We start from the raw sequence: 22,081 nt of genomic DNA, 5'->3' as shown, positions 1-22,081 counted from the left end.
GAGTTCAGGCAGGAACTCAGTGCACATTTTTTTTTAATGCATTGGCATTTTTAGAATTGGAGAATGGTAGGACTGAGGAAGGTTTGTTTGGTTTTTTTTTTTTAATTGTATGTATGAGGTGTATGTCTGTGTCTGGGTATAAGAAGAGGGTCTTGGATCTCCTTGAGCAGGAGTTACAGGCAATGGTAAGCCACCTACATGGATGCTGGGACTTCAACTCAGGACCTTTGCGAGAGCAAACTCTTAGCAGTTATCTCTTCAGTCCCCATGAAGGGTCTTGATGTCATCCAAAGCAGGATTCCTCCAGGTATGGACTCCGTGCGCTGATTGCAGAATCCACAAAGATGAGACCAGATGTTCAAACTTGAGCACTCCGAAGATCAAATACCACTAAGCTGGCCAAAATGTCCCCATTTCAAAGTGAGAAGATGAAGCCAGGCATGAGAATGGCTGAGGCAGAAGGATCCTAAGTTCTAAGCCAGCCTGATATACACACTGAGATCCTGTCTTAAATGGGAAAAAAAAAGAAAGAAAGAAAGAAAGAAAGAAAGAAAGAAAGAAAGAAAGAAAGAAAGAAAGAAAGAAAGGAAAAGAAAAAGAAAAAATGGGATTGGAGGTGGTGGGGAGGATAATGACGTGGCTTATTGGATCCAAGTACCTAGCTCACAAGCCCTAACACATGAGCTCGAACCCTGGACCCCATGTGAAAAACCAGATGAGGCGGTAGGCATCTGTCATCCTAGTGCTCACGAGGCAGAGACAGGAGAATGGCCTGGAAGCTTGAGAGCCAGCTCGCCTGGGGTGCGAAGTTTAGTAGAGAAAAGAGAGGCCATGCCTCGTAGAGGTAGAAAGGAGAACTGACTCCTGAAAGTTGTCCTCTAATCTTCGCACGAACACATTTCCAGACACACAGACACACACACACACACACACACACACACACATATACATATACATATACACATATATACACATACATACACACATATACACACATACACACATACACACACACATACACACACATATACACATACACATATACACACACATACACACATATACACACATACACACATATACACACACACATACACACACATATACACATACACATATACACACACATACACACATATGCACACACACATACACACACAACCACATCATATCATACACAAATGAACACACACAAAAACAATAAAACTTTTAAGCTTTTAAAAGAACAAAAAAATATAATATGAAGACCAGAAAAATATGAATGATTTGAAAAACAACAACAAAGCAAGAGTATCCTGACCCCAGCACTATTCACATCCTGTCATGGTGACTGAGTAATCTTTAGGGGGAGTAACTGCCCTATGTCAATCAGGATATCACCAGCAGCCCACTCCTGTGACAACTAAGAGTCTCCAGTAGGTCCGAGAGTCCCTGGGGAGCAAAGCCACCAGAGGCTACAAACTGCAACCTAAAGTCACAGTGACAGCCACCACCAGGCCAGCCTACAATGATCCTGCTTCACAGACAGCCTCACACCCACCTCTGTCTCTTCCTCTCTCGCCTCAAGAAACACAACACAGGAAGTGGGCTGCCCTGGTACCAGGGCCACAGTAAGAAAGTGGCAGCCAGCTCATGTTAGAGAACTGCCCCTGCCCGGGACCTGGAACGTCAGCCCTGGGTTTTTCCACAGCCTTTTGTGTGCAGTTCGTCATCCTGACTGTTATGCCTCATCACCTGATCTCACAGACTCATAACCCTTTGGGAAAAGGTACTGTGCCACCCACCCTCCACACTCAGGTGGAGTTCAAGGTGCTCCCGAGTAAAACCTCCAGTGTCGTATTCTAAATTCAGTGTAGTGTCAGGAAGAGGGAGGCTGCAGGGAGCAAAGGTACGGAATCAGGAAATGTGGTTTCTGGTCCCAGCCCTTTCCAAACTACCCATGTGGCCTTCAGCAAATCACTCCAGTGCTCTGGTCTTGGAACAACTTCCCGTCCAATGCAGGGAATAAAGCTGGCCACTGCGGCTGTTCTTTGACCCACCCTGGGTCCTCAGCCTAAGAGGCACTTATGCAGGTCATCAAAAATCCAAAGCCTACCTTTCCTCCCAATTCCAATCAAGGTGATTGTTTTCAGTTTTCATAATGATGATGAGGCTGTGTAAGAGAGTCGCTGTTCAAAAGAGTGCTGTGAGAAAGACAGTCATGGTATGTACTCACTCATAGGTGGATTCTAGATATAAAATAAAGAACAATCAGACCACAACCCATAGAACCATAGAGGCTATATATATATAGCATGGAGGTCCCTAGGACGACTGTGGCTTATAATAAATTTCAGTTTTACTCAATTATTGAAAAAAATAGCCAAATGAATGGAAACATATGAACTATGAACCAAAGGCTGAGGGGCCCCCAGCTGGATCAGGCCCTCTGAATAGGTGAGACAGTTGATTGGCTTGATCAGTTTGGGAGGCAACTAGGCAGTGGGACCGAGTCCTGTGCTCATTCCATGAGTTGGCTGTCTGAAACCTGGAGCTTATGCAGGGACACTTGGCTCAGTCTGGGAGGAAGGGACTGGCCCTGCCTGAACTGAGTCTACCAGGTTGATTGCAGTCCTCGGGGGAGGATTTGCCCTGGAGGAGGTGGGAATGGGAGGTGGGCTGGGGGTAAGGGGAGGGGATGGGAGGGGGGAGAACAGGGGAACCCGTGGCTGATATGTAGAACTGAATGGTATTGTAAAATAAAATAAAAGGGGGAAAAAAAAGAGAGAATGCTTCGAGTTTCAGAGAGACGTTGAACTTTGGGCTTTCAAACTGTGTTGAAACTGAAAGACTATTGGGACTTTTGAAGTTGGATGAAATGCATTTTGCACTATGAGACACCCATGAGCCTATGGAGGCCAGGGCATGGAATGTGGTGTTTTGAATGGACGTGGCTTTGAGTTTTCAAAATACTGGAGCCTTTCCCAGCATGTTCTCTGTCCCCGGCTGACCGATCAAGATGTGAGCTCTCAGCTGTCCCTATCGCCATACCTTTGGTATGTACTGTCAAAGACTCTCTGAAAGTGCAAGCATAATGTCTCTCATTTAAAGGTAAAATCCATCCCAGAAGGACCTGCTGTTGCTCACTTAAGGAGTACACTTTCTTACACACCTGCCTTCTGCCACCCGTGTCTCAGGTCCTAGAAACACAGTGCTAAGGAACGAGAGCATCTGCTCCCTACAGCGATGTGCACTCCAGCCTAGCGGTGATGCCAGCTATTCCAGAGAGAAACCATCCTCCTCTGGGGATGGCTCCACAGTCGAAAGTGCCTTTCTCAAGCAGTGCATGCAGTCAGCTCCGCTTGGCTGCTTATGGAACTTGACAACCACACACCTGACAACATTCGTTAGAAAGTAGAAAAGAACTTACGTTCTCTGCCTGAACCAACAGAAGAAACCCCAACTTCCATAGTGCCTTGCTGGTAGACAGGGGCATGGTCCTTTCTAGTGTGACTTAGGTGATGTTTCTCTTAATTTATCCATTGGATTACTTTATCCATCCTTGGGATCAAATATAACCAAAAAGAAGCCACTTAAGAGGAAGGGTTCATTTTTCCTTACATTTAAGAAGGGATAGACAGACTCTATCATGGCCAGAGAATCATGAAGGCAGGAGAAATATGAGGCTGCTTATCACATCACATCTATAGCCAGGAGCTCTGAACAGGCAATGGACCCCAGCTACCAAACTTCAAGGCCTGTTCCCAGTCACTCATTTCCTCTAGCAAGCCCTCACCTCCTACTGGTTCTGAACCCTTCCAGTGCAGGGCCACCAGCTGGGAACCATGTCTCTAAACACACAGGCCTTTGGGGAACACTTCCTATTTAAACCACAGTAGTCATTATATTATACTCATTTCCCCATCGGAGGAAACAAATTTATGTCGTGAAGTTCATCGGGGCTTTAGAACTGCAGGAAGCTGGACATGATGGTACATACAGCAATCCCAGCACTCAGAGGGATGGCTGCAAATTGGAGGTCAGCTGCAGCTGACAGTGAGGACAAAGCCAGTCAGGTACTACATGGCTATATGTAAGACCCTATCTCAAAGGAAAGACAAAAGGAGGAGAGGGAGAGGGAGGGAGGGAGGGAGGGAGGGAGGGAGGGAGGGAGGGAGGGAGGGAGGGAGGGACAAAAGGAAATGACCAAGTTCATGTCACTATTGACCGAGGCTGGCTTTTTTGTCTCTTCAGTGTACAACCCGTATCAATCAAGATGAGCATCATTTTACTATGGTAACAAATGGTCTTCAGCTCTCAAGGCTCACAATAAGGAAGCTTCAACTCCGGCAGGGAGGGAGAATGGTTGGGAACTAAGTCTAATGACCTCGACGTAAGGAATGGAAACCCACTGCTTTGTATGCTAGCTAGCCTTAAAAAAGTAGTAAGCTCTTAAAACAAAATAAGGTAGCACATGAGTGGTGGCCGCACCCCACCTTGTGAAATTTACTTCAGAATCCCCCAGTGGTCCTCTGGCTGCATCTGGAGCATTGCCAGTCAGGTCACCTCCCTGCTCCTATGCCCTCTGAGAGAAGGTGGCTTTCTCTTTCAGCTCATCATTCAAAGCCCCTTGTGTGGCTTTGTCCACATAAAATAAGGCCAGGTGAGTTGCCCCTTCACAGGAAGAGACCCACGGAGGAAACAACGCTTTTAATTACGTCACTGTTACAATGTATAACCCGTCCTGAGTTTTCCTTCCTTGTCCTTGTACTGATTAAGCTACATTGTATATAGGACCAGACCAGCGGCCATCTTAAATAATTAAATAACCTTACTATTTTTAAAGGAGCCATTTCAAAGTATGCTTGGTGAATAGTAAGCCTTCTGCGCATGCAAAGAAAGCGACTTTCATTCTGGAAATATACTCTCCGTTTCTGGCAGGAGACGCGGTTAGCAACCGTGAATGGGTGTCAGGGTGTCATATTTGAATGGGTAATGAGTAAACATTGGCAGGAACTCCCTTTTACCACGTGACTTTAAAACAAACAGCAGTCAGCAGGGAACTACCAGCTGTGTGTGTAGGAAAAAAAAAGGGGGGGGGCACTCAGACACACTCCCTTCTTGAAGCAAAAAAAAAAAAAAAAAGTCCCTGTCTGCCATCACCTCCTCCCTCAAAACATGTAGGGCATAAATGAGTCGTCTCAAGACTCAGGCACAAAGCCCCACCCCTGGAAAGTCCTCCTGGCAAGGCTGTTTAAGCAAAGTTCACGGGAACACAGAAGTCAAACATGAATTAGAGTCCAGGCATTTACAGAATCTTGCCTTCCCTCAAGTCAACTGGTAGTTTCGGGGTGGGTGGGGAGAGAGCATTTAGCAAGAAATTCCAAGTAGAGGTTTCGAATGTAGGCTGCCGGAACAAACACCCTCTGCCATTCTGAGATGTTCCGACGATGAAGAGGAGAAGCAAGCACATTTTCTTAAGTCCAAAAGAGAAAGAGAAAGGGGGTGCACTTCATACAGTAAACTTGCAACACAAAGAGCCTCTGCTCCCTCCCCCCGCCATCGCCAAGAAACGCGCTGGTCCTGGGAACTAGACACTGGTCTCCTGCTAGAAAGTCTGCACATGGAATTCAGTTTTTTAAAACTTTGTGGCCCTGACTCAGGTCCAGATTTGTGGAGCAGCGAGGGGAGCTGGAGAGACAACTCTCCCTTAGACTCTGAAAAGGTCGCAGGAGGGAAAACCCATAAACCAGCAATGCCCTTTAGTCACGGACAAGCAGGAGACATGTTGTCCCAGGATGAGGAAGGGATCACTGCTGAACATTACATTTCACATTAAACTATTAAATGGTTCCATCCTGCAACCCCAACCATGACTATAAATAGCATTTAAGTTTAAAAAATAAAAAATAAAGTCAGGGTGAATAGGAAATGCCCCGAATACGTCTTTGCTTTTGTGGGATGCATGGATGGAATGGTATAATCCCTATGAGTGATATTCAAATTTTAGTGTTGATGCATGTGCAGCTGGGTCTGTGTTACCAAGATACCACACACACAGAATATCTAAGCAAAGGAAATTAGGGGTGAGGGTGTGTTTGCTTTTTCTTATCGACTCCGATAAACATGAGGCTCGCTGCTGCCTTCTCTAGTTACTTAAAATAGTAAGAGTGTGTGGTCAGGGTCCGTGTGGAGACGTGTGGAATCTTTAGAGTGTAACAACGCAAACAAATTTATCTAAAGGCCATTCGTGATGAGCAGAAGAAGATATCTCCACTGGAAAATACCATGCTTCGTTTGGAGAAAAGCGGGTCTGGTATCTGTACAGGGTCAAAATGCCTAGAAAGGAGGTTTGGGGATCCCTGGCTAACTTAAAATCTGTACTAGAACATAGCTTTCTTCTTAACAACAAACTTTTGGCTCTTCAGGCTGCAGAATCAAATGGCAAACAGGTCTGGAACCAGTAAAGATCAGTGGAACTACATAAAAAAATGAATGATGTGTGTTTGAAAACATCTGTATACATACACACAGGTCCATGTGGAGGTACAGGCGTCATATTGAAGATACACACATGTGTGAGAAGACATACAAAACCACACATCCAAAAGAACCCCATCTTCCACATGCTTCCTACAATTGTGTACAAATGGGGGGAAAAGGATGCTCAGGCATAACTAAGAAAAATTTAACTGCCAAGATTATTTTGGAAAGCCATTTATCAGTATACGTGAAAAAAAATATAAAGATTACATCTGCTATCCAGCCCTGCCATTTCTCTCACTGGTATCTTGCACAAATCAATGGTATGTGTAAGGCATGTAGTAAAGAACACGAACGTGAGACATTCGTTCAAGAAGAATAGGAGGGGGAATGAGATAAAAGCCAATGTCAGCTCACGGTGAATGTGGGAGCAGGTTACAGCTCACCCTCACGGTGGACACTCTTCCGGGGACCAGCGAGGCTTGTCTGAGATAGATAGTTGCTGCTGGGGTGTTTCTCGTGTGTGCACTTTTGAGTGATAATGAGAAGAGGCACAGAATGTATGCTACTGGATGCTCGTAAAACAACCCGGAACCACCTTCTCCCATCTGTGTAACATGCATGTACGACTGTGATTATATGAGTAAGGGGGAATAGACAGAGGCATGTTTAAAGTTACCAACTAGACTTATATGCCTGGGGGGTGTATGGAAGTGAAAGACTGTAAAGGGGAAAGGTCAGGGAAGAGGGAGCTAAGCCAAGATTTAAAGACCAACTTCTCTGAGTAACATAAACATATAGGTGCAATAAAATGTGTATATTTATGCAAATTTATATATATATATATATATACACATCACATACATGATCATATACATATGTAGGTGAAAACCACAAAATGATCGAAAAGCTACTCAAGAGCCAGCTCAAATGCCGACATCAGTATTAATAAAAATATCAACTGAGTCCTCCATATGAGCACAACATGTTCTAGGAATGCACGTCTCCTTCTGCAACAGTCTAAGAAAGCACATCTCACTGCTCGAGACAGCCCTACAGGAAGGGTGGCAACGTCCTCACTCTCAACCAAATGGCGGTCTGACTGACTTCTCTGCAACGCTGGCACGCAGCACTTCTTGACAAATTAAAACTGAAACGAAAATCTTACTCGCTTCTTTGGTGATCCTGTTTGCTTTCTTTGGTGTCTCCACCTGGAAGACAAATTCCAAGAGTGCACGACAACAATTATTCTTTCTTGTCTTTTATTCATTTTTTTCATACGTATAGAGTGTATTTTGATCATATTCACTCCTACTACCCTCTCTTGTCCCCTTCCACTCCTGCTGAACCCTTTCCTCCTCTTTTTCGAGACAAGGTTTCTCTGTGCAGCTTTGGAGCCTGTCCTGGAACTCACTCTGTAGCCTAGGCTGGCTTCAAACTCACAGAGATCTGCCCGTCTCTGCCTCCCGGGTGCTGGGATTAACGGCGTGTGCCACCACCATCCGGCCCTTTTCCTCTTCCTAACTGGTCCCTCTTTCCCTTCACATGACTTCCCCGCCCCCTCTATGACCCAATGAGTTCCAATAAAGTTGCCTGTGGAGCCGGAGTGCAGGCTTGTTTGTAGGAACTCGAGCACCTTACTGGTGGTTACACCTCTGAAGAAAATGTCTCTCCCTCCTTGCAATGGTTAATTTTAATGTCAACTTGATTGTTTTGATAAACACCTAGAATGTGAATAAAGCACAACTGTGGGGTATCATTGATGCAATTTTTAATGACAAAACCAGATTCAGACCTAATGAATGGGTTAACCTTTGATGGAGTCATAACAGCATGCCATTTACTAGGAGTGGGAGCCTACTTGGAAACAATCGATCTCTCTCTCTCTCTCTCTCTCTCTCTCTCTCTCTCTCTCTCTCTCTCTCTCTCTCTCTCATCTGCCAATCTCTATCATATCCTTCCTCCGTGTTCTGCTCAAGCACACCAGGCCAAACAATCCTGTTCTGACCCTTGGTATTTATGCCAGGCAATTCATTAAGACTGGATGAAGGATGCTTACACATGCCATACATGCAGCCATATTATCCAACTAGTCAAAGTTGGTACAAATCACCTAAGTCAAGGGTAACCATTGCCAAAGCAGCCTGTCTGTCATTCATTTGCTCAATGAGAAACCATTGAGCACCTCCTGTTCTGTGCTAGGACCTGGGGATTTGTGGGTGGCATGACAACCTCTTAATATGTGATGCATTGGAGTAAGCTGACCATTCACAATGTACCAATGTATTTTGACTTCATATTCTGAAACTTGGGGGTTGGTGACCTTTCTTTCACAATACCATAGGGGGAAGTTATGATCCTGCCAAAGACAAGGGGACCTTCCAGGGACCCAGCAATTCTCTCTGACCTAACTTCAGCAGAGTAAGGGAATAATAAATGAAGGGGCCCAATGCATCCTTGCCTTCAGCAATTCAAGACCAGGACACAGCAAAGCAAATTCTTTCTCATTGGTGTTCGAGGTAGAAGTTATGGATTACTTGTTTCTCTTCTGTCTTCATACTTAATTCGAGCATTCTTTAACTGCAAACATCTGTAAAGAACTGCACACAGAGCATCAACAACCAAGCACTTTATGCTCCAACATCATGAACCACCACTGCCCTCAGCGCCCACCCATCCACTTCTTTTCATCTTCTTCCAAAACCCACGGTGTGGGTCTCCCTCCGAAGGTCAAGCTGGCTGAAAGAGAGGCAGTGATTGAGGCAAGGCTGGAGCCAGTCACTAACAGGCTTATGAAGAAAACACCACTGAGAAAACCCAGAGCATCGTCCACTGCTGTGACTTTGGATCCTGCTTGACATCCTGAGTCTGTGAATACACGAGTTGAGAAAGAGCTTCGGTGTCTCCCAGTGCTCTCTGTCCAGGCGCCAAGACCTTCAATTACACATGTGTTTTTGCAAGCTCCTGGCCTCCCCTTCTCTTCCTCATTCTGGCTGCCCCCCTGCACCACTCTTGGCAAGCCTGGCTCTGGAGAGGCCTGAAGAAGTTTCCATCTGGGCGATTCCTTTGGTTAATCATTAGCAGCTCCGGTAAAAGCTCCTGGTAGGGCTATTGGAAGGAACTAACAGAGGGAAAAAAATCTCAGCATTCATTTGTTTGGGAGATTTAAGGACTCTTATCCTGGTATGCTAAGAACAGGTGAGACCCGACACTAAGAAACGATATCAAATCACTGATATCAAGTCCCTTCTCTCTATCTAATATGGTGGAGTAACCTTGATTGAGGGAGGGAAGGTCATTCATAAATGCGCATGTTAGGAACACTTCATCTTAACAGACAATCTAGGTATTTTTTATCTCCCATTTTATAGCCTTTCAACTTTGCCCATATTTGAGCATCTTTACGTAAGTAAACAAGGAGTGTCAATTTGTTTCTCATTCTGTTAGCCTGTGTGTGAGTCATGTGACCCAGCAAGACACAAACAATCTCTCTTGCAGTTTCCACACAGCTTTGCTCTTCTTGGCCCTCGTCTCCCAGCACACTTCGGGGACACATCAACAACGCTGTATTCTGCACATAAAGAGGACAGGGCTGTGGTTCACTCATTAGCTCTCAATAGAACATGGCTCTCACTCCCCCGTGGCCGCTGCCTCACCCATGTTTATACTGCCCAGTTCCGTCAGTTTAGAAGACATTAAAAAAGCAGAACTGGCCTGGCTGTTTTACGTTGGTGGTGAACTTTATGCCTTGGCTGTGTTGCAACTTCAGAGTTTACTCAATTCCACCTGGCAATTCAGTTCTTTGAGATAAAGGAGGGTTGGGGGGAGGGGCAGCCAGTAACAGCTTCTCTTGTTGGCATACAAGCAAGCAGTGGTGCTTTTAACATAGTCATATGACAGTGGGAGATAACTTTTTTTTTTTTTTTTTTTTTTATGGTTTTTCAAGACAGGGTTTCCCTGTGTAGCCCTGGCTGTCCTGGAACTCACTCTGTAGCCCAGGCTGGCCTTAAACTCAGAGATCTGCCTACCTCTGCCCCCAGGTTAAAGGCATACGCTACCACTGCCTGGCTCCAGGAAGTAAGTTTTTAAGAGTTGAAATAAAAAACTGTTGGAATACAAAGGAAGCTGTTGCCCTGTAAGAGGAATGAAAGCCAGTATCCAGGGCATCTTCTTTGGGACTTTGTAAGAATATCTTTTAGGAAATCGCTTCCAGTGTGTGTGTGTGTGTGTGTGTGTGTGTGTGTGTGTGTGTGTGTGTGTGTAAAGATACTGTGTAAAGGATCCCGGAAAAACTTGTGAGAACATCAAATTGCTCCTAAATTTTAGACTCACAGGTACTGTCGGATTTGAATCTATTTCTCATGACTGAAACTGAGAATTTTATTGGTTGGTTGTTTGAAAGTCCCATATGCATATATTCATTTTTAGAAAACTATAAACTAATATTAGTAGTAACTATACATGGAAACAGTGCAATAAAGCCAAGTGAGGGGAAAAGGGAGCAGGACCTTTCCATGAGAATACCAAGAAAGGAAAACTTGATGCTGTGACGTGTAGCCCTAACCAACCAGAAACCTTCACATTCAAGATCGAGTACAGAAAAAAAGACAGTGGTCTTTTCTATCTCCGGTAAATGCCAGCATTACTCCTGCCTAAAATACGTTGATATCCTTTACTTTATGAGTGATGGAATTAGCTTCACTTAGATAAACCATCTGCTGCACACGATGAGCTTAAATTAGGTCACTAGGGCAAACCCTCGTTCTTCCACATGGGACGTGGGGAGCTGGGGGGTGAGAAAGACACACACATTCCCAGAACGAATCCCATGCCATGTGGATATAAGAGAAGACATTTGGGATAACGGATCCAAGAGCCAAAGAAAACCAAAAGTTGACAGCCAAGGACTAGAAGCCAGAAGGGAAGCATGGGACTGATTCTCTCCGGGTTTAGGAAGAAACACTCTGCCAGCCTTGACCTTGAATGCATGGCCTCCGGCTCATGATGCACTTCTGCTGTTTAAGCCCACAGGTTTGGGGTACTTTGTTACAGCAGCTCCTGGAGACTAATACACTTAGTTTTCCTCAAGACCAGCTCCTGGGTACACATTTCATCCCTCTTGCTTCTCAATCTGTACAGCACCCCTAAAACAAAGGGGAGAAACATTCGAGCAGGGCCCAAGGGTCCCTCTGCTTTCCTCCCCAATAATCCTGTCATGTCTAGTTTTAAAGAAATATTCATAAGAAGCTTCTAACATTAAAAAAAAAAGTAAGTGGCTGATTCTACCTGTGGGCCAAATAGAAAATGAAAAAAAAAAAAATAGCTGTTGAATTGATCTGGGAAGTGAGCTGAAGGGTTTGAGTTGAAGAATCTGCCTAGACAGTTTGTATGCAGCACTTGAAGGGGGAGAATTTACCTCTAAAGGACCCTTCAGTTGAAATCCAATGTCAACTATCCTAATTACATTCAGATACTCACTCTGCCGGCAGGACATGCTTTCAGGATGCAGCACTGGCCTCTGTGTGTCTGTTTTATGTTGCTTTTAATTTCTTTACACTTGGACAATTTCAACTGTGGCTATAATACATTTTGATTACCTACCCCCATTATTCTCCCTCATCCATCTCCCACTGAGACCTTTCTTTGTCCCCAAAATGCCCCCCCATCAACCCCCCAATCCTGCACACACTATTTGCGTGACTTCTGGAATTTTTTTTTTTGACCCATTAAGTTTAATTAGGGTTGTTTGCACTTGCATGGACAGAAGGCTATTTACTGGAGTTTAGGGAACTTGCCAGTGTCTATACCACTGAAGAAAATCATACCCATCCCCAACACCACCAACCAATAATAGCCAATACTTCCTCGGGAAAGGGCAAAGCCTCATGAGCCCCTCCCCCACACATGATGGCGTGGAGGCCAGTCTTGAGCAGATCTTGTAGGTCATCACAGCACAGTCTTTAAAGAGCTGACTTAGACCAGTTTGATGTCTCTGTTTCACTACTGTTACTTCCTCTTGGAGAACAGGGAATGGCTTAGGTACCTGGAAGCTGCTGAAATTAGGTTGGAGTTATCAATTCCCTAAAGGACATTACAAAAGGAGAGACATTCAGAGGTGCGTGTTTTGTGTGATTTTTTTTCCCCTGAAGAACCATGAACTAGGGATATGTCTGTTCACCCTCAGAAACAGTACAAACACAAATGAATGAAACTACTCTACTAAAGTCCAACTTGGGGAACCAGTGACTTGATGCATGGGGACTCCCAGGCATCCTCATCAGCATAAAGCCCACCTCAGCGTGGTTGACAACTCACAAAAGCTACATTTCTAGAGCTTCCTGACCAACATGCAGACAGCTCCACTGGCGAGTGGAACCACTGTTTACTGCTTTATATAAACTTGGGGAGGGGCACGGTGAATCTTCCTCTTTTTGAAGTCCCTGAGTCTTGACAATCTCATGACATCCATGAGCCTCACAGATTTAACTTCCTACATCTTACTAGCACACTCTCTTGATTCTGAGGAGACAGCTACACAACAATGCATCTTAACATTAATTTAGGAATGGGACATGGCCAAGCATTTGAGAGGTGAGAGATGGCAGGGCATGCTGGGAGCTCCTGGCCAGGACGTTATCCCGGGAAAGCATGGATGAATGGAATGTTTTAAGTCCAGGTCATGGGAGAACAGGAAGCTGAGGCTGTATTTGGCAGCTTCTAATACAATGTATTAAAGAGGAATGAACTTAATTATAAACAAATGACTATTTATTTTTCCTGTCTCTACTCAATTTCCTCAGAGACTTTTCCTATATCAGGATTCTTGATTTGTAATTTCAAATATGATCATGGGACCACAATAGAGCACCATATTGATAAGCTTCAAAAACAACAAGAATCTAAGACAATCATCAAAACCATTGGAGTCTTCTTTCTAACTGTGGCAACATCACAGAAAAACTATCATACAGGCATAGTATTCTAAAACATGGACTCTTGATTTGTCAATAAGAAAAGTAAGTGCACTTGATAATTACAGAAAAATTCACTGTGTGGATTTTTGCCCTTTGTGTTGTTACCCTTTGTGAGGAGAGCTTTGTGTGCTAAACACACCCACTATGGACAGGGGGTGCTGGCCAAGCAGCTGGTTGCCCTCAGAAGATACTGGCAAGGACCCTTCAGTGGTTGCCTCCACTTCTAAATGACGCCAGTTTCAAATATTCTTTCCAGCCCAGTAATTGATCATTACTCTTTTCGAGATTTGTCTCTAAGTTGTAATGGATCATGCCATTATTACTCTTTTAGAGATTTGTCTCTTAGTTGTCTAATAAGCCTTCTATAGGTGCCAGTGATGAAGTCTGAACAAAGCCACAGAAGTCCACTTCAGCCAATAAGAGCACAATGCCATATACACATCTCAGAGCATCAGGATGTCTCAGGACTTCAAACTATCAGCTCTAATTTAAGTCCAATGTCAAATGTGCCCATGGATTTTCTCTGGGGTCATCATGCTGCTCCCTTGGAGGAGTAAACTTGCACCAACTTTCTATCCCATCCATCTCTATTTCCCATGGGAGGGCTAATCAATACAGGAATTTGAGGTACAGGAGAGGCTAATTTGGGTGATCTCTCTCAACTTTTCTGATATTTGACAATCAAAATCTCCCCAAACAGGTTATAGTAGGAAAAAAGAAACAATATTAAATGTTTATTGATTGATATTACATGCCAGACACTGTTAACAGTAAAATACGTCGCCCATGTTCTCCTAAAAATAAAATTATGATATTGAGTCTACAATGACCTCTATTGTACACAAGGAAATATAGTTACAGAATAATAAGCAGCTTGCCCAGGGAGTCTCCCACATATGTCTAGTAAGTTGGAGACAGAGCAAGAATTTGAACACCAATGATTGATCCAGAAGAGATTATCAGTCTCTAGAAGGTCCAAACGCACTCTATTCTCTGGGAAGATGGAAGACGAGTGTGAAGATTAAGGAAGTTCATGAGCCTTGACTCACCATCTAAGGTAGGACCATATCATCCTTTGTTGGGGGGGGGGGCATCGTGTACATTGTCCTCTGTTCAGTAGCATCGCCGACTTCTACTCATTTGATTGCTCAGCCTCCAATCTGTGGCACTCAAGCTTGTCCGTGTGCACTGCCAACCTCCTCCACCTGAGGTGGAGCGGAAGAGGAGCAGCCCCAGTACAGATCCATTGACTCAGTATACTCTGTTGTCCAAATCTTAGGTGGTCTTTTAATAAAAAATAAAAAATAAATTTAAAAAAAACCCAGAGCCAGATATCAGAGTGAAAGCTGAAAGAGCAGAGAAGTAGAACAGCCAGCCACTAGTTCTTACCTCTACAAAATCCTCAGCCTAACGAGAGTGAGTTCCTGTTTCCCCATGCCTTATATACTTTCTCTGCCCTGCCATATTACTTCCTGGGATTAAAAGCACGTGTGTTTCCCAAGCAAAGGTATGAAATCTCAAGTGCTGGGATTAAAGGTGTGTGCCACCACTGCCTGGCTCTGTTTCTCTCCTATACTGGATGAATCTCATATAGTCCAGGGTGGCTTTGAACTCACAGAGATCCAGACGGATCTCTGCCTCCCGAGTGCTAGGATTAAAGGTGTGTGCCACCACTGCCTGGCCTCTATGTTTAATCTAGTGGCTGGCTCTGTCCTCTGATCCTCAGGCAAGTTTATTAGGGTACACAATGTATCACCAAAATACTCAGATATACTGTTCCATGGCATGGCAATTTTTTTCCTAAACCCTATCATCATGGTGTCATTTCTATGAGTTATTTACAGAAGTTTTTTCAAAAGCTTTTGTTCAGCATTTCCATGAGGGGCCATGAACACAACTGCTTTTAATGACAAGGTTTTTTTCTAGCAGAGGGCACAGACTGAGAGGTAAAATAGCAAACACAACAAAAGAAAACAGAAGGTGAACTTCTGACTAGTCTCCCTCTATGCCCTTAGATGGTGAGATGTTATCTGGGAGACTTACGTTTCCCTAGATACAAAACACCGGCTGGCTGGAGGACTCTGACCTCCTTCTGGTGTCAGAATTCTGTCCCGAGGAGGAAAAGGCAAAAGTCACTCTTGCTCGCTCTCTCTGCTTTTCTTCATTCTGGTCCCAGTTGGGAACGTTCCGCTTCCACCTTGCCTTCACATTCTTACAGCCATAACCCTAAAGTCTATTTCCTTGGTAATGCTGCCAGAAGTCACATTTGGAGACAGAGGGATGGCTCAGCTGGTAACAGCATTTGCTTCAAACCTGATGATCTGGCTTCTGTCCTCAGGACCCTCTGTTAGAAGAGAAGAACTGACTCCCAAAAACTATTCTCTACCCTCCACATGTGTTCTGTGGCCCCTGTGCACATACACACATAAATAAATGTACTCAAAACAAGTTTTTAAAGAATGATTGTGCTCATTGGTTTGTCTGATGAATATCTCTGTCTTCACCACTACAAAACATACTCTACGGAGCAATGACTCAAATTCTATCCAAACTTCCCAGAAAAAGAAAGCCAATAATAAATAATAAGCATTCAACAAATGTGTTGGATGAATTCATGAATCTTAGATGCTACCATATCCCAAACATTTTATATCTTCTCTCGAAGGGAAGAATCTTAGGATTTGAACTGAAAGATGTTAAGCTGTTGTATGTCTGCACAGGGTGGTTTAGACATCTCAGGGACTCCAGGAAAGACTTACACATGCCTTCTTCCATCTCTGCCAATATTCCAGGGTCAAGCTCTAGTCTCTGTAGGATCCCGAAGCTGCTTGCTACTGCTGTGCGCCTCCACCCTCCACCATTGCGATTCGTTCCGGTGGGGAGAGTCTCGGCACTTTGATTGACGGAGACTGGTTCTACCCAACACTTCACGGCTCTCATCCTCTTTTCCTTCTGACTCTTGAGCTCTCCTGGGGAACAGAAGATGTTATGTGGGACAAGAAGGGGAAAAAAAAGATGTGTGGGACAAGAAGAAATGCAAATGAAATACAGAAGCAAACTGTGAAAAGGAAAAAAATGTCTTTAATGGAACTGTGGAATGACAAGAGGCTTATTCATCAGTGGGGACTCACTATATCAATATATGTGTGTATACATATATATATACACACATATATTATATATATCACACACAGATATATATATATATATATATATATATATATATATATATATATATATATATATATATATACATCAGTGGTTATGAAACTCAAAACCTCTTCAATATTTTATTCAGAGTTACATAAATTGCTCCAGAATTGGATGTCCTCTGCTCAAACATCAAAAAAATAACCAATTGACAAAAAAATAAAATCAAAAAACAAAGAATGCACAGCTCCTGCCTTTATTTTTTCTGAACTGATATTGGTCAATCAAAAAGAAACCATTTAAAAAGAGCCTCAGGGCTGAGAATGGTCAAACACTTGGAATACTCACACTTAGAAGTCTGGGAAAGGAAGATGAAAAGTCCAAAGCCAGCATGGGCCATATAGTAAGCCCCCCATCAAAAAAAAATGAAAGAAAATAGAAAAGGAAGGAAGGTGGGCTCAGATGGGCAGCCAGCCTCTAGGTGAAATGTCTTCCAAGAAATTTCAAATAAAGTTTGCTTCTGTTCAAGCCTTCAAGGGAAGCTGGAATGGAGGCAATAGTAGGGAACGGGCTGCTCTTTGGACCTGATCTCCCCGGTGTGTTCCAGGTATGGCCTTCATTGTACCCATCATCCAATCATATCTCACAAGCAGGAACTCCACACTAGTTTGGAGTCTTCTTTCCAGCATTGATGTCTATCATGATCTTCCTCTACAGCCACAGTGGTCATAGCAGCACCAACCGAATGGGCTCTCCCTGGTGCTGTCCAGTTCAGATGTATAAAAACCCCAACCGTTCATGTGCTGAAGTTTTAGTCCCCACTGGTGATGCTCTTGGGAAGTGAATGGATCACGAGGGTGCTGGCTTCCTTAGTAGAGTAACCCACTGATGGTTCATGGCTGAGTGAACTAACGGCAGACAGGATTGCTTAGGGGAAGTAAGTCATTGGGACATGCTTTTGAAAGCTGTATGTGGTCCCTGGCCTCTTCTTATCACTTTCTGTTTACCAATCATGAGGGAGGAAGCTTCAGTCTGATGGGCTTTCCACCAAGATGTTCCATCTTGCCCACCACCAACAATGACAGGGTCAGTTAACGTTGAGTGAAATCTTTGAAATGATGTACCAAAATGACCCTCTTGCTCTTACTGCTCCTGAGGATTTTTGTCCGAAGGGTGAAAGTGACCAATACATCTCATTAATGAATGATTCAAAAAATCTCCACAAGTCACTGAGTGGTTAAGGGCACTGGCTGCTCTTCTGGAGGACCTGAGTTCAATTCCCAGCACCCATGTGGCAGCTCATGGCTGTCTATAGCTCCAGGTCCATGGGTTCTGACATCCTCACACATGCAGGCACAATGCCAATGCACATAAAATATATTTTTAAAAAATCTCCACAAGTCACACAGTACATGGCTTACTTTTCTCTCACTTTGATGAAGCACCTGCCAAAAAGCTACTTAAGGGAAAGGGGCTTATGTTGATCTGAGGGTTCACTTCTTCATGCTTGGGGTAGCAGCAGTACTTTGAAGCTATGGCATCAGAAGCATGGGGCTGCTTGCTTACCATCTAGGTGGACCAAGACTCACCAAGAAGGGAATGCTGGTGCTCAACTTTTCCTTTTTAATTCAGGCTGAGAGCCCAGTTCACGATCTGGTTCCAGCCACATTCACGGTAGTTCTTCCCTCCTTTGTGAAACCTCACTAGAAATCTCCTAGATGATTTTAAACTAACCATGAAGATTACTACAGTAGTGACAAACAAACTCTTCATTACCAGAGCAACAAACATTATGCCAGTTTGGCATCTCCATGGGCAGGATATAGGAAGAGTTGGTTGTCTTCTTCCAATTTTCTCTTCTAATACCAAATACATTAATTCATTAATACATAATTAATTAATTAACTCAGTGACAATCAACCAATGTCTCTCTCCTTCTCCCTCTCCCCTCCCCCAAATTTCTTTGGTTTCCAATATCTTTGTGTTGAAGACAGGCAAAGTACCAACTCTCAGCCCATGTTTGCAAAATAAACTAAGTAATGTAGGCTTGCATACTGAGACAAGATGGAACATATTGGGCCATTCCTGTACGTTAAAGATTTTTTGTTCCTACATCCTTTGATTGAGACATAGTTTAACAACCAAACACCAAAAGTCTTACTCGTTAAGCAAAGATTTTCAATCATGGTGTTAAGTTCTGATGTAGTAAATGCCATAGCACAGGAGTGTACCACAAGGGTGAGCTCACTTAACTGACTATGAGAATCTGGGTAGCGATGACTTGTTTCAAACAAACTGAAGGCTGGAGTTGTAGCTTAGTGGGTAGAGTGTCCATTGAGGTTCTGGATTTGAACCCTATCAAGCCACATACCAGGTATGGTGGTGCATACTTGAGATCCCAGCACTGGAAAAGTAGAGGCTGAAGGATCAGGAGTTCATGGTCATCCTCAACTATATAAAAGCTCAAGACCAGTCTGGGATCCATGAAACCGTCTCCAAAACAAGCAAAGGAAATGTGAGGGAAAAAAATATATTGTTCAAGAAAAATAAACATGCCTAAGGAATTTATTTAAAGAGCAAGGAATATTATTATTGGAGAGAGTTGCCTCAAGAGAGAAAATTCAACTCTGAATATAAGTTGACTTCATGGGATTATTTGCTAAAACTGGACTCATAGCAAAGGATTGAGTCTTATTAACAATAAGGGCTCAAACGAGCCTGGGTAAAATTTGGTCAGGGAAAGTCTTTGTCAGTGCATGGATGATATTTAAAAATTGAAACTAATCCTCAGACCCACAGCCTTGGAGAAAATTCTGTGTAGCTCATAGAAAATAAAGACTATCTCAGGGTGAATAATCACTCCTTCTACATGGCCTGGGAGCCCGCACAGCATCTGGAGTGAAACCTGCCATGGGACAGGCTCTAGAATGTTCCAGGAAAATCTAGAGTGAAACTATCTGATTCACATGAGATGGCAATCACAAAGGCAGGAACTGATGGGGGTCTTCATCACTTCACTCAACAGACACACAGCAAGCATTCATTTTATAATTACTTAAATGAGGATAAAAATATCCCTTTCAAAATTTGTTGAGAATTTTCAAAGATAACATAGGCAAGGGGCCTGCTGTACAAAAGGTAGTTGACAGCTGCCTCTTCTGTCATTAGCGTTACTCACAATTATCTATTATTATCCTTCATTAGCCCTTCAGTGCACGGTGCCTTGTAAACACATCTTGTATAGTCATTTAACCTTTCCTTAGGCTCACACTACGGCCTCTCAGGAAGACTGCCATTCCTTTGAGGTAGGAGTGTGCACTTCATTTCTCTGAGATTCTCATAATACCTTGCCGAGACCATTCCCAGAATAGACACTGAATATGAATTGAATGAATAATATATAAGAGAAAGAGAGGGAAAGGGAGTTCGTTAAGTCAGGGGTTATTTGAAAACCTCGGATGTTTCTTGGAAATCAATGTAAATGACTCATGTAAATGAACTAACTGAAATATATTTAAGGCTCCCTTGGGGGAAAGAGTACCATTTCCATCCTCAACATATACAGTTATCTGTTCAGAATGCCTTATACACAGTCTGCTTTAAGAAAGAGGTAACCTTTCCCCATCCTTTTTTGACCTATATTCCCACAGATAGATGGACTGGTGGATAGGTAGGTAGGTAGGTAGGTAGGTAGGTAGGTAGATAGATAGATAGATAGATAGATAGATAGATAGATAGATAGATAGATATTTATAATAGATTCATTAATAAATTTAGATTAAGAAAAAATTAGTATGTGAATGACATGCATATTTTTCCATATGGTCCGAGTAGAATATTCATAGTTATAGCTCAAAGTATTGCTATGAAAAAACTAGCTACATTTTTATTGTGTGGAAGATTCTCACTGTAAATAAACTTGCTATTTGAACCCTAAACAAGACAAACCCAAGTGACACAAAAATACCTTGTGTTGATTCCAGGAAGCCTTACTGAACAACACCGCGCCATGCCTCAGCTACTGTGGATGACCTGGGTCCAGGGATGAGCTTAAACAGTGTAAAGAAAGTGGCAAGTGGAGAGAGAGAAATCCTTCACAAAATGAGCCTGCAAAGCCGGAAGTAGTAAATTAAGAGATGTATGAACTCACCTGTGAAAGCACAGAGGAAAAGATTCCAGGGAGCTTCTTACCTATACCTTCTTAAATATTTTTAAAGAGTTTTGAATATTCTTAATTATTTACTCTAAACTCAAGAACCACTGGAGAATTCACTGGCATCTTTTTTCTATTTATTAATATTTTTTTTCTTATTTTAAAGTAATGGATTTCATCTGGATGTGGTGACACACACCTTTAATTCCAGGAGGCAGAGACCGGCAGATCTCTGTGAGTTCAATGTCAGCCTGGTCTATACAGAAAGTGTCAGGCAAGTCATGGATTCAAAGTAGGACTTTATCACAAAACGGTGATGATGATGATGATATTTCCTTATTCATCTTTCTATCTAGATATCATTGTTCCCTTTTTATCTTAGTTGCCCTCTATGTTAGTTTCCTTTCTTGTTGTTGTGTTAAAACTCCCTAAAAAAAAAAGCAGCTTAAAGAAAAAAAGGGGGTTTTCTGGTTCATAATTCCAGGTTACAGTCCATTATTGTGAAGAAGTAAGCAAGTAAGCATTTGAACCATCTAATCAGAGTACATACATAGTTAGGGGGAGGAGAGATAGATTAACTAATGTATAGGTGCTAGTACTCAACTTTTTCTACTCTTAGACAGGTCAGGCTCCTCTGCCGAGGGAACGGTGCCACCCATAGTGGGCAGATCTTCAGACCTCAGTGAACAAAACTAAGGTATTCTCCCACAAACACAACCGAAAGCCAACTGGACCTAGGCAATCCCTCACTGAGACTGTCCTCTCAGATAATTCTAGACAGGGAGAAGCAGACACCATCAAACCACCCCAAGCCATCTCTCCTTCACCATCATCTTTTAAAGTCAAGAATTAATTTCAAATTTTGCATACATTTATCATTTTATGCTTTTGAAAACAGAACCATAACTTCTATTGCAATATTAATTGCACTTATCTTACCATAATGTCAGTACAAATTTTTTAACTTACAGGGTCTAAACTTAAAAGATTAGCAGCTAGGTTAAAATACAATGAAAGGATTAGTTGGGCCTGGCTTTTTCAGCACAGCCTACAACAGAATCTATCTTTTTACTTTCTTTCTTTCCCTCTTTCTTCCTTATTCTCCTCTCTCTCTCTCTCTCTCTCTCTCTTTTGACTTCTAGAAGCTCCATACCTTCACTGTCTATGGACACTCTACATCTAGAAAGTAAGTGGTTGAGCATCTCTGGACCTGCATTTACCTTTATACCTGCCTCTGCTGTGGCCTGTAAATGCTCTCTGAATATAAATATTGAGATGATCGGGCTGAGCTCACACTGTCACCCTGCCTCACGGTCCTTAAACTTAATCATATTTTCAAAGT

General features: G+C 43.1%; 2 long non-coding RNA genes across 2 annotated transcripts; one reads left to right on the top strand and one right to left on the bottom strand.

Annotated features, from left to right (window-relative positions):
- Positions 1–2,823: 2,823 nt before the first annotated feature.
- Positions 2,824–4,782, top strand: LOC121823667 (uncharacterized). Its single transcript, XR_013045719.1, has 3 exons — positions 2,824–3,035; positions 3,910–4,055; positions 4,234–4,782. It is a non-coding gene; the product is annotated as an uncharacterized LOC121823667 (long non-coding RNA).
- A 9,373-nt stretch (positions 4,783–14,155) lies between these two features.
- Positions 14,156–16,568, bottom strand: LOC143269429 (uncharacterized). Its single transcript, XR_013045847.1, has 2 exons — positions 16,196–16,568; positions 14,156–14,720 (listed from the first exon to the last, which is right to left on the bottom strand). It is a non-coding gene; the product is annotated as an uncharacterized LOC143269429 (long non-coding RNA).
- Positions 16,569–22,081: the final 5,513 nt, after the last annotated feature.

Source organism: Peromyscus maniculatus, chromosome 18 (genome assembly GCF_049852395.1).
Source record: "Peromyscus maniculatus bairdii isolate BWxNUB_F1_BW_parent chromosome 18, HU_Pman_BW_mat_3.1, whole genome shotgun sequence".
In the NCBI taxonomy this organism is placed as follows: Eukaryota; Metazoa; Chordata; class Mammalia; order Rodentia; family Cricetidae; genus Peromyscus; species Peromyscus maniculatus.
This window is presented reverse-complemented; position numbering and strand designations above follow the sequence as displayed.